The sequence below is a fragment of the Octodon degus genome, unplaced genomic scaffold (assembly GCF_000260255.1).
Source record: "Octodon degus isolate 3935 unplaced genomic scaffold, OctDeg1.0 scaffold00141, whole genome shotgun sequence".
In the NCBI taxonomy this organism is placed as follows: domain Eukaryota; kingdom Metazoa; phylum Chordata; class Mammalia; order Rodentia; family Octodontidae; genus Octodon; species Octodon degus.
The window spans coordinates 786,020-799,779 of record NW_004524717.1 but is presented as its reverse complement, the minus strand read 5'-3'; the positions used below and the strand labels follow the sequence as shown (position 1 = coordinate 799,779).

Genomic DNA, 13,760 nt, shown 5'->3' with positions numbered 1-13,760 from the left:
TCCTCCTCCTCCTCCTCCTCTTCTTCTCCTCCTTCTCCTTCTCCTTCTCCTTCTCCTTCTCCTTCTCCTTCTCCTTCTCCTTCTCCTTCTTCTTCTGTATTTGGTACAGGGTCTCACTATGCAGCTCAAACTCATAGCGATCCTCCTGCTTTTGGCTTCCCCAGCACTGAGATTACAGGCATGCACCACTACACCTGGACTCACAGGCATGTGCCACCATGCCTGGACTCGATTGCCAGCTTAGCACCCCTGAGGGAGGTTCAGCATGGCATGCAGTACCAGGATATGCAGCAGTCTTGCTTGATGTTGCAAAGCTGACCTTCTCTTTGAAGTTGAGATCTTCCAAGGGTTATGTACTGTTATTCATGTTTCCCTCACAAGATCCAATACAGCACTTTTCACTTAGGAGACCTCAATTACAACTATATGGTATTTGAAAGAATGAATGAAAATACTTGGCTAAGTATAGATGACTTCAGAGAGCTGTTAAGCTTAATTACTAGGATCTGCCTGCTGTCATGCACCACCAGCAATCTTGCTCAGATGTGCCACTGAATCCAGGCTAAGCAACTGATAGGCAGGTAGGTCCATCTCCTGTGAGAAGGATGCTCTCGTCCAGATTACTCTATGTAAACCAAGATAAGCATTTCCAGGCACTAACTCTGGGCCTAGGCTAGAGCGATTTTGTCTTAATTACTTTTCTCTCATTGTTGAGACAAAATACCCAACACCAAAAATTAAGGAAAAGTTTATTTAGCATACAGTTCTTGGAGGTTTCAATCCATAATCAGCTGGCTCCAAGGCAGAGTGGCATGACAAAAGGGCAACGCTTCAAGGTGGCAGAAGACAGCAAAAGCAGCAAGAGCAAAAGGTAGAAGCAAGGTCTCTTTGCCTCCCTTATATGGTAAGTCAGAAACCACTCCCTAGGGTGTGTCTAGTGCTCACATCATCTCTGTGTCTTCCTTTTACACAGGATGAGGGTGTTTATAAAGTGAGGCCCCTGACTCCCCACTGAGTCACTTCCTTAAACTTCTAAACTCCTGAAGTTGACACAGTATATCAACCATAACACATGGGTTGTACCTTGTTTCAGTTTCCACCTCCTAAACATTATCCTGGGGCTGGAGAAGCAACACAACCAATATCCCTACTCAGGACTGGCTCCTAGGCCTGAAGAAATGTTGCAAACTTCCTCTAAGGGGATGTCCCCATTACTTTTTACTGATTGCTGGGACAAAATACCCAATACCCAAAATTAAGGAAGGAAAGGTTTATTTAGCTCACAGTTTGTGGAGGTTTCAGTCTATACTCAGCTGGCTCCCAGGCAGAGTGGCACATGGCAGAGGGCAGCAGTTTATGGCAGCAGAAAACAGTAAAGAGCAAAGGGAGGGGCAGTAGCTGTGGCTTCTAGCCAGCCTCTCTCCCCTCCTTATATTATAAAGCTTCCGTGGGGCTAGGGGGTGTAGAACTCACACAGTGTCCATGCCCTCCTCTTGCACAGGATGAGGATGTTTACAAACTAAGAATCCTGGCTCCCTGCTGAGTCACTTAATTAAACTTCTAAACTTCTCAAGCTAACTCAAAGTATCAACCAGTACAGGGGATATATTTCATTATTACTCTGTTACTGTTTGAATAAAAAAATGTCTCCCAGAAGGCTCATCTATTCAGAGTGGAGCTTTGGAAAGTGATGAGTTTATGGGAGCTCCAAGTGGATTAATCTATTGATGACTTCATAACAGGACATTTGCTAGAAGGTGGGGACAAGTTGGAGGAAGAGGTTGCTTATAGGTTCATGTGTGACCTGGAAGGTTGTATCTATCACCTGTCCCTTCCTCTCCCTCTGACTCTTCCTCTGTGCTTCCCACTGCCATGAGGTAAACAGCTGTCTTGCACTAGTCCCTTCTACCATGATGTTACTCTCTTAGATCCAGCTGACCATGGCCTGATACCTCAGAAACATGAACTAGAAGAAACTTCTCCTTCCTAAGGTGCAGGTATTTTGTCTCAACACGGAAAAGTTGACTCTAGCTATCTTGCCTTTTCAAGGTTAAGATGCTGATATATTTAAGAAATGAAGGATTTGACATCTGTGGAAACACTGGAAGTAAGAATGAGACAAGAATGAATTCTTCAGGGTGGGGTGTGGGAGGAATACTAAATGTTTTCTTAATAGATTTAGTACTTTTGAAAAGATGCACACAAAAAAGAGAAAATTTAGTTCAAATTTTCTTGTCACTTCAATATTTTCCCATTTTAGATCCAAACCTAAAGAACAAAGAAGTGAGATCTGAGGTAATTGTGGTCTGACCAGGAGCAGCACAGGCACCACACTTCATGAGGAACAGAGCCTTTGAGTTAGTAACACTGAAGTGTTGGGGTCTAATGGGTTGGCCCTGATTCAGAGCAGGTGCAGTCACTCTGGCCATTTGCTGACATGCGATGCCTAGGAAAGGAAACAAAAAGCCGGGAGCAAAACTGGGAGCTGAAAGGCTCCTGTTGCTAGGGAACCACTTCCTCTGTGTTCACATGCAGCTAACTCAAGCCATTCAGAGAGCACTAGAATAATTTTCCTGTGCTTCGTTGCCTGTTGGGAGGGGTAGCTCTCAAAGCTTGGATGTCATGGAAACACCAAGCCAAGCCCAGGTTTTCCAACCAAAGCAAAGAGCCAAGGGTGTAGGACTGAACAAGGCTGAATGTGCATCTTGTTTGGATTCAAAGAAGCAGACAACTTATCCCTGTTGCCTTTATCTACCTTGGTGCAGGTTGAAGCACACACACACACACACACACACACATACACACACACACACACACGTATCAGTTTCTTGAGAGCCAAGACACTGTTTTCAACGTCTTTAGATGTCACATATGACACTATGCCATACAAACTGTTCTCCAAGTTCATCAAAGTCAGGCTGTTTGTTCCATAAAGATTTTGTGGGATCTGCCTCTATGTACAGTGGGCGGTGTGCTGTGGTGGAGATGGCAACATAGGGAAACAATCTTCTATTTAGGGAACTCACAGTTCTCCCAGGAGAAACAGCAAAGCATAATGAACCAAACGAAGAGCAGAGATGAAGATGAGAGAGCAGCTTTCTCTCGTCTTTCTTACCCTCAGAAGAAGCTGTAGCTCACAGACAAGAGTTGGTTTCATGGCTCCGTGGCCATTGGAGGCCCAGCCTTTGCTTGCATTTATTCCCCCATGATCCTCGGCACATGGCTCCATCTTCAAGGTCCCCAAGTGGGCCCAGGGGTCCCATCACTGTTCCAGACAGGAAGGAGGAGGGAGGTGGCTTCCTGGCCAGAGGCTCCATGGTAGTAAGTGATGCATTTGAAGTCTTTCTAGTGACAATGTCTATATCCGTTTGGGGCTGTGAAGTCAGTCCTGTTTCAATGGAGCTACTTTTCTTTTTTCATTATGAAGGTTATAGCACCTCAGTATCATAAATTTGAAGAACAGATAAGCTTAGCGAATTCCAGTTCCCTCTTAAGGTCCCCACACATGCATTATTACATGTGAGGAGCCAGGCACTGAGGCAATGACCATGACAGGGGCTCCTCCTGCACCACTCTGCTCTGTCTCCCACCACTTGTGAAGCTGGGCCTAGGCTTTATACTCTGCTCAGAATGTGTCAACACTTTTATGTCCTACTTTGACACTCATTGTTATGTTACTAGTTTATTTGTTTTCCAGTTTGTTACATTGCTAAATTTTAAGAAGTAATATAATGCTTTTAGGAGTGAAAATTATTTTGAAAAAAAAAAAAAAAACAGCCAAACACCTTGTTTTTATACTTCTGGTGCACAACACTCCAAAGGAAAGAAATGTGGGTGTCAAGCACTAGGGAAAGAACAAAAAACTTCCAGCACCTGAAATGTTCCCTAAAACTCCCCGTAGGATGAAAATTCCATCTTCAGAGCAATTCTTTCCTAATAACTTTGCTTCCTTGGTGCCTTCTGTGTGTTCTTTCACATCTCTCTACTACTCATGTTTGCAGAGGATGCCTGTAAAACAAACAGGCTGTGCCAGAATCTCAGCCTGAGGACCAGCGTCTGAAGATGGCCATGTGTTCCTGGCCAGTCCGCCCTTTGGGGGGCTTGAAAAAGGAGCTTGAGAGCTGAGGCTTTAACTGTAGCCATCAATAGCAGGATTTTGTGGATAAATAAAAGATTACGAATATAAACAGCTGCCCTACCTCAGCTGTAGAAAATATAATAAATCCTCAGGTTACTGGAATGTATAGGCCATAAGTAAAGGACTAGAAAGATTATTTCTTAGTATATACTTCACTAAGTCTATACAATTTGACTTGGACCTTCAAGATGAGGTATGATTTTTTTTTAAGGTACTGAGCCTCGATCCCAGGACTTTTACACAGAGCGACATCTCAGCCCTTTTTAATTTTTTATGTTGAGACAGGGCCTTGCTGAGACACTAAGTTGAATTTGTAAACCTCCTGCCTCAGCCTCCCAGAGTGCTGACATTACAGGCATACACCACCAGGACCTGCTTGCTTGTGATTTGGAAAGTGAACAGGTTCTCTGATCAATGTGCAGGATTTATAGGACAGAAGAAGCCTGGACTGAGAAGGCCCAGTCTATGCTTATTTTTAAATCAATTTTGCACGCCTATAACTGGTAATGTGAACAACTACTTTGATGATAACAATATGATGCAATAGACCAACCATTGCTGATTTCCTATCATCTTGTTTTGAAATTCTGTATCATTTTTAATGGTTTTATAATTTTTTAATTCCCTTTAAAATTTTTTAAAAAACTATTTTAAAAGACTGATATAGAGGTGAAGTAAAAAGGAGGGAACCAACATGGCCTTGATATTTGAAGCCAGGGTAGGCAGCAGCACCATGAATAGAAGTTGTGTAGAGGGAAGAGTCAAGCGAGGGGCATGTCTGTTATTGTCTTTACTCTGCCAGGTTTATGTGGAAGGTCCTAATAGAGTGAAATCAGAGTCAGAACATAGACCCTCAACTTCATCAAATCTTTTTAAAAGAAGTGATGGTTTACTTCTGTACTTTATCTCCAGCCAAGCATGACTTTATATGCCCAGGGAAAATTCCAAGACCTCACCATATCTACTTATTTCTTTTTTTTATTTCAGCACTGAGGATTGTACCCAGAGCCTTCAGTTTAAACTACATTCCTAGCTATATATATTTTTTTTTTCTTTTTTTGAGACAAATTCTTATTAAGTCACTAGATTGTCCACACTGGGTTTGAATTTGTCATACTCCTGCCTTCAACTCCTCCAGTACTGGGATTACAACTACCGCATTTGGCACAGAGCTCTCCCTTTACAGGAAATCAGGAGGGCCGGACTGTCCAAATGGAACCAGATCTAATGCATCCTGCTGATGCATTTCCTAAGATCAGAGATATATGGTGCTGCTCAGAAATATGTAACTCCAACCAAAAGACATGGTAGGTTTTGCAGAGCTGTTAAAAATGGCTTTGGACTCAACCAGATCTGAACTGGGTTATGGCTTCCGTTCTTTCTTGTATATGACCTTGCATAAGTCAACTTTCACAGTGTGAGTTTCCTTATCTGCCAAAAGGAATAAAATAGTCCTCCTACATAGGGCTGCTAAGAGGATTAAATAAGAAATCCACATAAATCACAGCATGATGCCTTGAGAGTTACAAAAATTTAATGAATGTCAGCCATTGGTATTGTTATAGCCTCAAGACTAGGATGAGAACCAGAAAGTCTGTGTTCAGTTGTTGGAAAGGATCAATTAGGATATTATGTGCTAAGGTCCAATTTGGCAGAGTTCAGATGTCTGGAAGAAAGAAAAAAAGCAGTGGTGATGTGGAGGGGACTGCTAGGAAGCACAACACAATGTACATTGTATATTTGTGTCAAAGGTGTGCAAGACTCACTCTGTCTACTTTGTGAATGAGTCCAGCTTATGAATATGCTCTGGTAGTGGAACATGTTGGAGTCAGTGACTTACTGTACTGGAATTAGACCATTATAAAAAATGTTCTGAGGGGGCCTGCCCCTTAGCTCAGTTCTTTAAGTGGCTGCTTCAACAAAGCAGTCAGGCTCAGGTTGCTGAGGTTCGATCCTCACAACTCAAGCCAGCCAAACCTGCCCTGAAGGCATTCGGAGCAAAAAAAAAAAAAAATCCTTCTGCCTTTGGGGAAACTACCCACTCGAGCCCCCCCTCCTGTCCCTCTCTTGGGACAGGAGCTTTGTTTCTTTCTCTCAATAAATATATTCTGCTCATTAAAAAAAAAAAAAAAAAAGTTCGGAGTTTTTGAGTCTTTGATCTGTTCTGCCTCCCTGGCTTTGGAAAAGGCCAATGATAGCTTGTTTCTTTGTTTGGTTCTCTGTGGACAGCAAGGCTGAAATTGTCCATGGTGAGCGTACACCCAGGAGTCATGCTTGATCAAAGTCCACCTACAAGGTGGCAGGCACACTGCTGGATGAATACTACCAAGCTGATTTTGCGTCATCTGTCTCTCTAGGCAAGCACAGTGCACACAGCAAGCCTCACTCCGGCCCTATCAGGAGCCCAAGCCCCTTAAAAGGGGAAGGCCTAGGGGAGAAGCCCCACCTTTACCTACAACTCTCAACTTCCTGTGTCAATTGCTAGCAGCTCAGCCACACCTACCCATTGATGGCATTCCTTGTAGAATTTGTTACAGTTGCAATGTAACCCTTCATTACTAAAGCCTTCTCCAAACACAGCTTCTCTAACAGCAATAGAACACCCATTTCCCACAAAACAAAACAAAGGGGGATATAAATAAAGGATCGTTCAGTAGTGAAAAAAAATATGTATATACAAGATAGTTAGGCTAGACATACAGCTACTTTCTCTTAGTTCAATGAAAAGAAAGGTTTGTACTAATAGTGTTTAGACAAGATTTTTCTACATCTTGTCCTCTGAATAACTAGTATAAAGATAACAATATGCAATGTATTAATTATTATAACTGTCCTACTAACCTGTTTTGAAGCTACTTTACCTTTTTTTCTCATTAAAATGAATTTTAAAAATTAAGAAAAAAATAAAATAAAATCAGGAAAAGCTGCTGAGTAGTACACTATTAGTCCCTACACAGAGTGAAAGAGTAGCTGCAGGAAGCCTAGGGGAATTGTGTAAAATCACTGGCCAGGGTAAGAGCTCCCAAGTTTGAGGCTAGCATTTTCTCCAGTTTCCTTACCAATGGCCTACACTGTTTCTCAGCTCACAGCCAAAGAGATTTCTGATAAAAGAGCAAAACCACAGACCACACTATCCATCAAACTATTAGCACAGGGGAAGTTTGTTCTTGCCTGAAAAGGACAAGGGTCATTAGGTGTTCTGGTTTCTTCCCTTTCCCACGTTTCTCCTTACCCTCTGAGCTTCAGGTTCAAGCCTGAAAAGTCCTCCAGGGAAGGACTCGTTAGGCCCAGAGTAGCGAGAGACCCAACTCCTCTGTCTTTTGCATTGTTGCTTAGCCCGGCAGGGCTGATTTGGATAGTTCTTAGTTTCTCAGGAGAAATTAGTGCTTGGGTTTTCTTCACGAAGCTTTTCAATTTTTAAGCACTGGCAACCTATTTAAAAAAAAAAATTTAAGCCTGCCAACCAAACAACATTTTTAAGATGAATTTTCCCTGTTTAGAACACCAGTCACAAGCAGTATGATCATCTTCCAGGTTTTTGGGGACAGTTCGCCGTATTTTGAATGTTTCTTGGGAACATATCCTGTATATTAAGCCTAGTTTTAAATTATTAATTACTGGTTATTGGTTATGGCCCTAGCATGTTAATTTGTTAGCAAGAAAGGCAAAATTTACCTGAGAAAGACCTTTGTTGCTTTGCCATGTCTCTGTGATGAAGGATGAGAAATAAGAGGTGGAGTTTTTCTGTTGTTTTTTGTTTTGGTACTGGGAATTGAACTCAGGACCTTGTACTTGCCAGGCAGGTACTGTGCCACTGAGCTTTGTCCTCACTCCGAGGTGTTCTTTTACAATCTGTTTCTAGTTTGCTTAAAAAAGGGGAAATCCTAAAAATTGGATGTACAATTGTCCTAGTTCCCACAGGATCAATCACAATTAAGGTGAGCAGCAGGGCCCAAGGTTGGTAGAACAAAATTAAGTGATATTGTAATCCAAATCTACTGAAGCTCAAATTAAGCACATTTGAACTGAGTCAAAACATGGCACTGCATAAATAGGCATGCTTTGTGATTGATAGGTTTTAATGGTGTCGCAGCAGAGAAACACACAGAAGGAAAGGGGAAAGGGGCTTTATTATAAAGGAAAAAGGACTTCATTATTTTAGAGGACACGGAGAGAATTTGGGAAGATAAGGAATTCTCTGGATTGGAACAAAAGGAGGCTGAGGCTTTTATGGCCTTTTGCCAGAGGTGGGGCTTGAGGTGGAAGTTTAGATAGACCTGAGGGGCTGATTGGGAACTTCCCTGAGGTGGAGAGAAAGGTGAAAGGAAACTGCATCCTGGGCTGAGTTGGAGAAGAAGAGGGGAGGTGGTCTCTGGGAAGACAAGCTGTTGTTTTAAGGGCTTCAGCCATATTAGATGACCACCATAATAATTCAGCAATTCTTACTAGGGCCATAATCTATCAGTGATAGCCAGCTTCATGATGGGGAAAAAGAAAATCTCATTTTTAAAGCCAATTATTAAACATCTCCCAGTAAACACATAAGCTACAACACTGCATTCAAAAATATCAAATTTTAAGGTGTCAGGAAGGCTACATTTCTGACCAATTAAAGGGAGTACTAAGTACCATGTACCCCTGTGAAGTAGAGCTTCAGAGTTCTTGGCCTCAACAGTTCGAAGATTTTTTTCTTTAGAAACTAGTAACTGTTGGTGGAAACCCCTGCCATTTCAGGGAAACCACAAGGTTTTCTTGGCACGAGGTTTGCACATAGCCAATCTGAAAGTTATTTATTCAGTTCCCGTTGCAGCTGATTGGCCTCTACCTAGTGAACCATCTCCTCAGATATGCCAGCATTCCTGCATGGTGACAGGTTGCTGTACCCTGTAGCTTTCTGGAGTGTTCTCGGTTTTGTTCTTTTTAAAGCCCTGAGATCCCTAAGATGCTGCCAAAATGGCCTGCATCTACTAAGCCTTTATTAATACAGTATTTTATTAAGTTAAATTACATAACTGTAGGAGACAAAACAGATTGAGGGTTTAAACTATAAAAATAGACATTTACAAGCATTTTTCTGACCATACCTGAAATTTTTGTTTTTTCACAACTTGTGGATATTTTAAGGACATAAGCCCTATAAATTTCAGGGGTCCACAGTAATCAAGGAAGCTTTTTATATTAGTTTCAAAAAATATTTTTTAAAGTTAAGCACACTTCCAAGTATTTTTTTGTGATAGCACATTAATGTCTTCTAATCTGTTAGTGCTCCATCAGTGAGTGCCCTGTGGGACCCTCTCTTTGGGGTTCTCCCAGAAGCAGACCCTGTGATGGGGTTTCAGATGGAAGCCCTTGAGGTGGGAGCTGGGGTGAGATGTGCGTAGGTACCACAGGGCTGTGTGAACGAAAGCCTAAGTGACTCGGAGCCAGCTGGCAGTGCTCAGCATGCTCTGCCCAAGCACAGGCAAGCTGCCCTCTGCACTCACAGCGGTGGTTTGAGGGCTGCTTCCTCAGGATGCAGGATGCAGGTAAGCTCTCGGAAGAGAAGAGCAGGCCTTCAGGCACAGAGGTATGCAGGCATCAGGAGAAAGCAGTGTGCCTGAGGTGAGGTACAAGGGGCAGCAGGCAGGTATAGGGGCCAGACACGCACTCCAATTTCATCCTCCCTTCACCTGCCCTTGATATGAACAGTGGACATATTCTGGTATTATGACCAATACTGCTGTGCAAAAATGGCTTTAGGACAAGTCCTTGAATGTTTCTCCTACCCTGTGGCTGACTCTGGTCTGTATGAATACAAATTCTGGAGCAGAGGTTTGTTCTGCTGTGAGGCACTGGCATGTGGCAAGATATGGTGGCTGTAAAGTCAAGGAGAAGTGGAACCTGCAGCTGCGAAATGAAGGAGCTGCTTCCACATGGAAATCTAGGGCAAACTTCACTTCTTTGAGATGTTTGCAAGGAAACATGGGTAAGAAGAAAAATCAACACTCTTTGACCTTTGAGAACTTTGGATTCTTTTTTCTTTTACGAACATGGGTGACCAGAAGCTGGAATTTCTGGGCATCAGTTTCCACCTTCCATATATATATTTATCCTCAGAATGGGAGGAGATGCACACCCTAAGGAGAAAGCTGGATGGACATCCAAGTCCCTAATAAGCAATGCAACATCTGTCTTTTACTCATATATGGGGAAAGCAGGCGAGAAATGGGAAATGGGTAGAGAGGTTCCTCCAGAAGGGAAACATTTGAAGAGCACTATTTCTGATTGTGTGTAGTACTGACATCTTTATAATTCTCCCCCTTTAAAAGATTTTTTTACAAGGGGTCAGCATTAAATCTTTTTTTTTCATTTTTCACATATTTATTCAGCATTTGCATTTCTTCACCTCAGAAGTGTACATTTATCTCAGATGTCCATTTTTTGATTGGGTTTTTGAAGTCTGGGGGCTTATACTGACTTTTGTTTACAGACACAAAAATAAAAGTAGGATAGATGGGGTTTGCCCTGTCTTACATTGAACATTAAAGCAGAAGGTGGTGGTATCATTTTGTGAAATTTCACTCAGAGACTACTGATCTTGTTTCATTAATATACTTTCAGCAAATAAAACTGTTTTGGTGTCTAGTCATCCAGAATTTTCATGCAAATCTATGATTAAATAGCCTACACCTAATTCTAGCTTACATTTGTCAATGTTTTATGTCAGTAATGTTTTTTTCTCCAAATTTGCATACTTGATGGCATATGCATCAGTACTGATTGACTAATTATGGGGACAATTGGGTGTTAATTCAAAATTTAGCTTCTCCTTTGGAAAAAGTGTTTGCATTCTGATGACTGTGGTGATATGAAATACAATCAAAAATCAAATACATCTGAAACAGATCAACTTTCCATCAAATCAATACCCTTTTTTAAAAAATTTTGTTTATGTGTGTGTGTGTGTGTGTGTGTGTGTGTGTGTGGCCAGCTCAGCCCACCAGGGGGCGGGGTTGGCTGGCATGTGGTGCTGGGGGATTGAACCGCGGTCCCTGTGCTTTGCTAAGCTTTTTCTAAGTAGGTGCTTTAGACCACTGAGCCATCTCACCAGCCCAATATCCTTTTAAAAGCAAGTTCACTTTAATGCTTTAGGAAAGACACTTTGGGGTTTTTGTTTTTGAGACAGGTTCTCACTCTATAGTTCAGGCTGGCCTCAAATCTCATCAGTCCTCTTGCCTCTGCCTCCCAAGTGCTGGGATAACCAGTGTCTTTATTGTATTTTCAGACCTAAAGCTTCCCACAATCTTTAATAGATGCCATATCCTATGTTGTGTCCCTCCACCCCAATATTTCATCTACCCTCTACAACAAAAGCTGAGAAAGAGAGAAGTTAAATACAATCATGTAAGGTGAATGAAATTTTAGACAATAAATGGGCATCATTCAGGTTTAAAAAGCATCATCCAAATGGGCATAGTAGCACACATCTATTATTCCAGTACTCTGGGAGGTAGATGCAGAAGGATGGCAAGTTGGAGCCCAGTATGAGCAACTTAGCAAGACTGACTCAAAAAGAGGAGAAAAAAAAAACAAAAACTGGGATGTAGATCAGGGTGAAAGTCCTAGGTTCAACCCCAGCTCTGCAACAAAAGAAAAAAGGGGAAAAAAAAGTTCTTCAAATGCCCTGACAGGAAGCACTGTACACTGACAGTTACAATAATAAGTGAAAAAGGAATGTGTCCAACTGGGTAAAAAGGTATTCTGCCCTAGTTCCTTTAGTAGACAGAGGCAAACTGATAGGCTGACAATGAATACGGCTTTTAACAGATTTATTACTGAATAACACTGCCCCTCCAACCCCCCGCCCCAGTCATGGTCTCATTGAGTTTCTCTGATCCTAAAAGCTGAATACATTTTCCTCTCCCAGGAGGATGAGAAGCAATACTAATGCTGATACATCAGCTCGGCCTTCATCGGGCATCACTTGTGACTGGGTGGAGGCTGCTTCGCAACACTGGAGGTGTCCTAGGGATCCGCGAGGCCACTTTTCCTCAAGGTGACTGGGGTACTCATGGAGTTAAAATGTCGCTGCCCGTCTAAGTACAACATAGACTCTCCATATGTTCTGGGGAAAACCAAGGGCATGTCTTTTTCCGACATGAATGTAAAATGAAAGACATTGGTGGTCGTGTGCTCTTTACGTTGGAGAGAAGCCACTTCGCTGTGCACTCTGACTTGAATGTAATTGTTGTGAGTAAAGCACACCTGAGAGGACAGAAAGAGCAATGAGCCAATATCAACAGGTTTCTGAAACATGATATCATCCACAGCTACCACAAATGGTCGGGAACCACCGAAGCTACAAGCAGTAGCCCATGCAAGCTCATATGCTTTCCTCATCAGGAAACCACCAAAGATCCTATTGAAAATGTTCCGCTCCTGAGGGTGGCAAATTTCCAAGCTCTTCAGCTTCGTACCCTCCATCCACACTGCACCAGGTGGCAACACTCGACTCTGAAAACTTATAGTCTTTGGGTTCAGTGTGCTAAGAAACATCTCATGTATGGTGGTCTTCTCCTGGGCACTGGGAGCCACTTTCAGTAAGGAGGCAGAGCTGAAGGCAATCCTCCTCCTCTTGTTCAATTCTCCTTGTCTAAAAAGTTCTTCTTCCTCTGGAGTTTCAGGGATGAGTTGATTTACAAATGCTGGCCCTTTATTGTCAGAATCACGAGCCACCATTACAAAAGTCGCATCCAGAACAGGACAAAATTCATCACCATGAAACTGGAACATCTTCATCTTCACTTCCATGGATGTCTTCCCAACCCAGCTGACATGGCCACTGAACTTAATGTCCTGTTCAGGACTTAAGCTCTTCTTACACATATCAATCTTGTCCACCAGGGCTGTAACTATTGATAAAGGGGACATCTTAGTTGCAAGATTTTTGGTGTGCATGTAGCAAATAAGAACTCCTACGCTGTCAAGATCCTCAAGAATCCTGCCAAACCTTACGGTGTTTTGGACCGTCAAATATTTCTCTCGTAATTCAGGCTCACTGCCCAAGGGCAAAAGAACTTCGATGTAACTGTCCTTCATTCTTCTAGGGGGCAAGCCTTCCTGGGACTTTGCCAAAAAAGTGTGAAGTAACTTCCTTTCCTCCATCGCTCTCACATGGTCTCTCCAGTTTGTGGAAGCGCCTACGATCTCCCGCAGCTTATCTTGAACTTCCTGGATGTGGAAGTGTCCCCATTTCTTGGGGTCTTGCGGTCTTTGAGTCAGCCCTCTGCCAGGAACAAGCAGCCCCTTGCTGAAGGCACAGAGCCGCAGAGCTGCCCGCCTCATGATGCTCGGCAGGCTGGCAGGCGCCTGGAGAACCCAGCCCCACGTGGTCAGCCGGGGGAACCTGAGGTAACAGAAGGGCGTGAGCGCAGGCACTAGCGCGAAATGACGCACTTGCCTACGTCCGCGCCTCGCCTCGCTGCCTTGCAGCCCCCAACATTAAATCTTAAACAAATAAGAAAACTTTTTTAAAAAGTGAAATATGTTAGAAAGAGATCCTGTGGCATACAAACCAAGCAGTTCTCGAAGCTTTATTAGACCAAAAGTTTTATTCCTGGAGAGCTCCACGCTTCTACTTCTG

At 42.8% G+C, this 13,760-nt stretch overlaps 1 protein-coding gene and 1 pseudogene across 1 annotated transcript in view; both read right to left on the bottom strand.

Annotated features, from left to right (window-relative positions):
• Nucleotides 1-13,760, bottom strand: part of Fam107b (family with sequence similarity 107 member B) — a 225,667-nt gene that overhangs the window by 115,290 nt on the left and 96,617 nt on the right. The gene's annotated exons all lie outside the window — the stretch shown is intronic.
• Nucleotides 12,020-13,528, bottom strand: LOC105743615 (annotated as a pseudogene).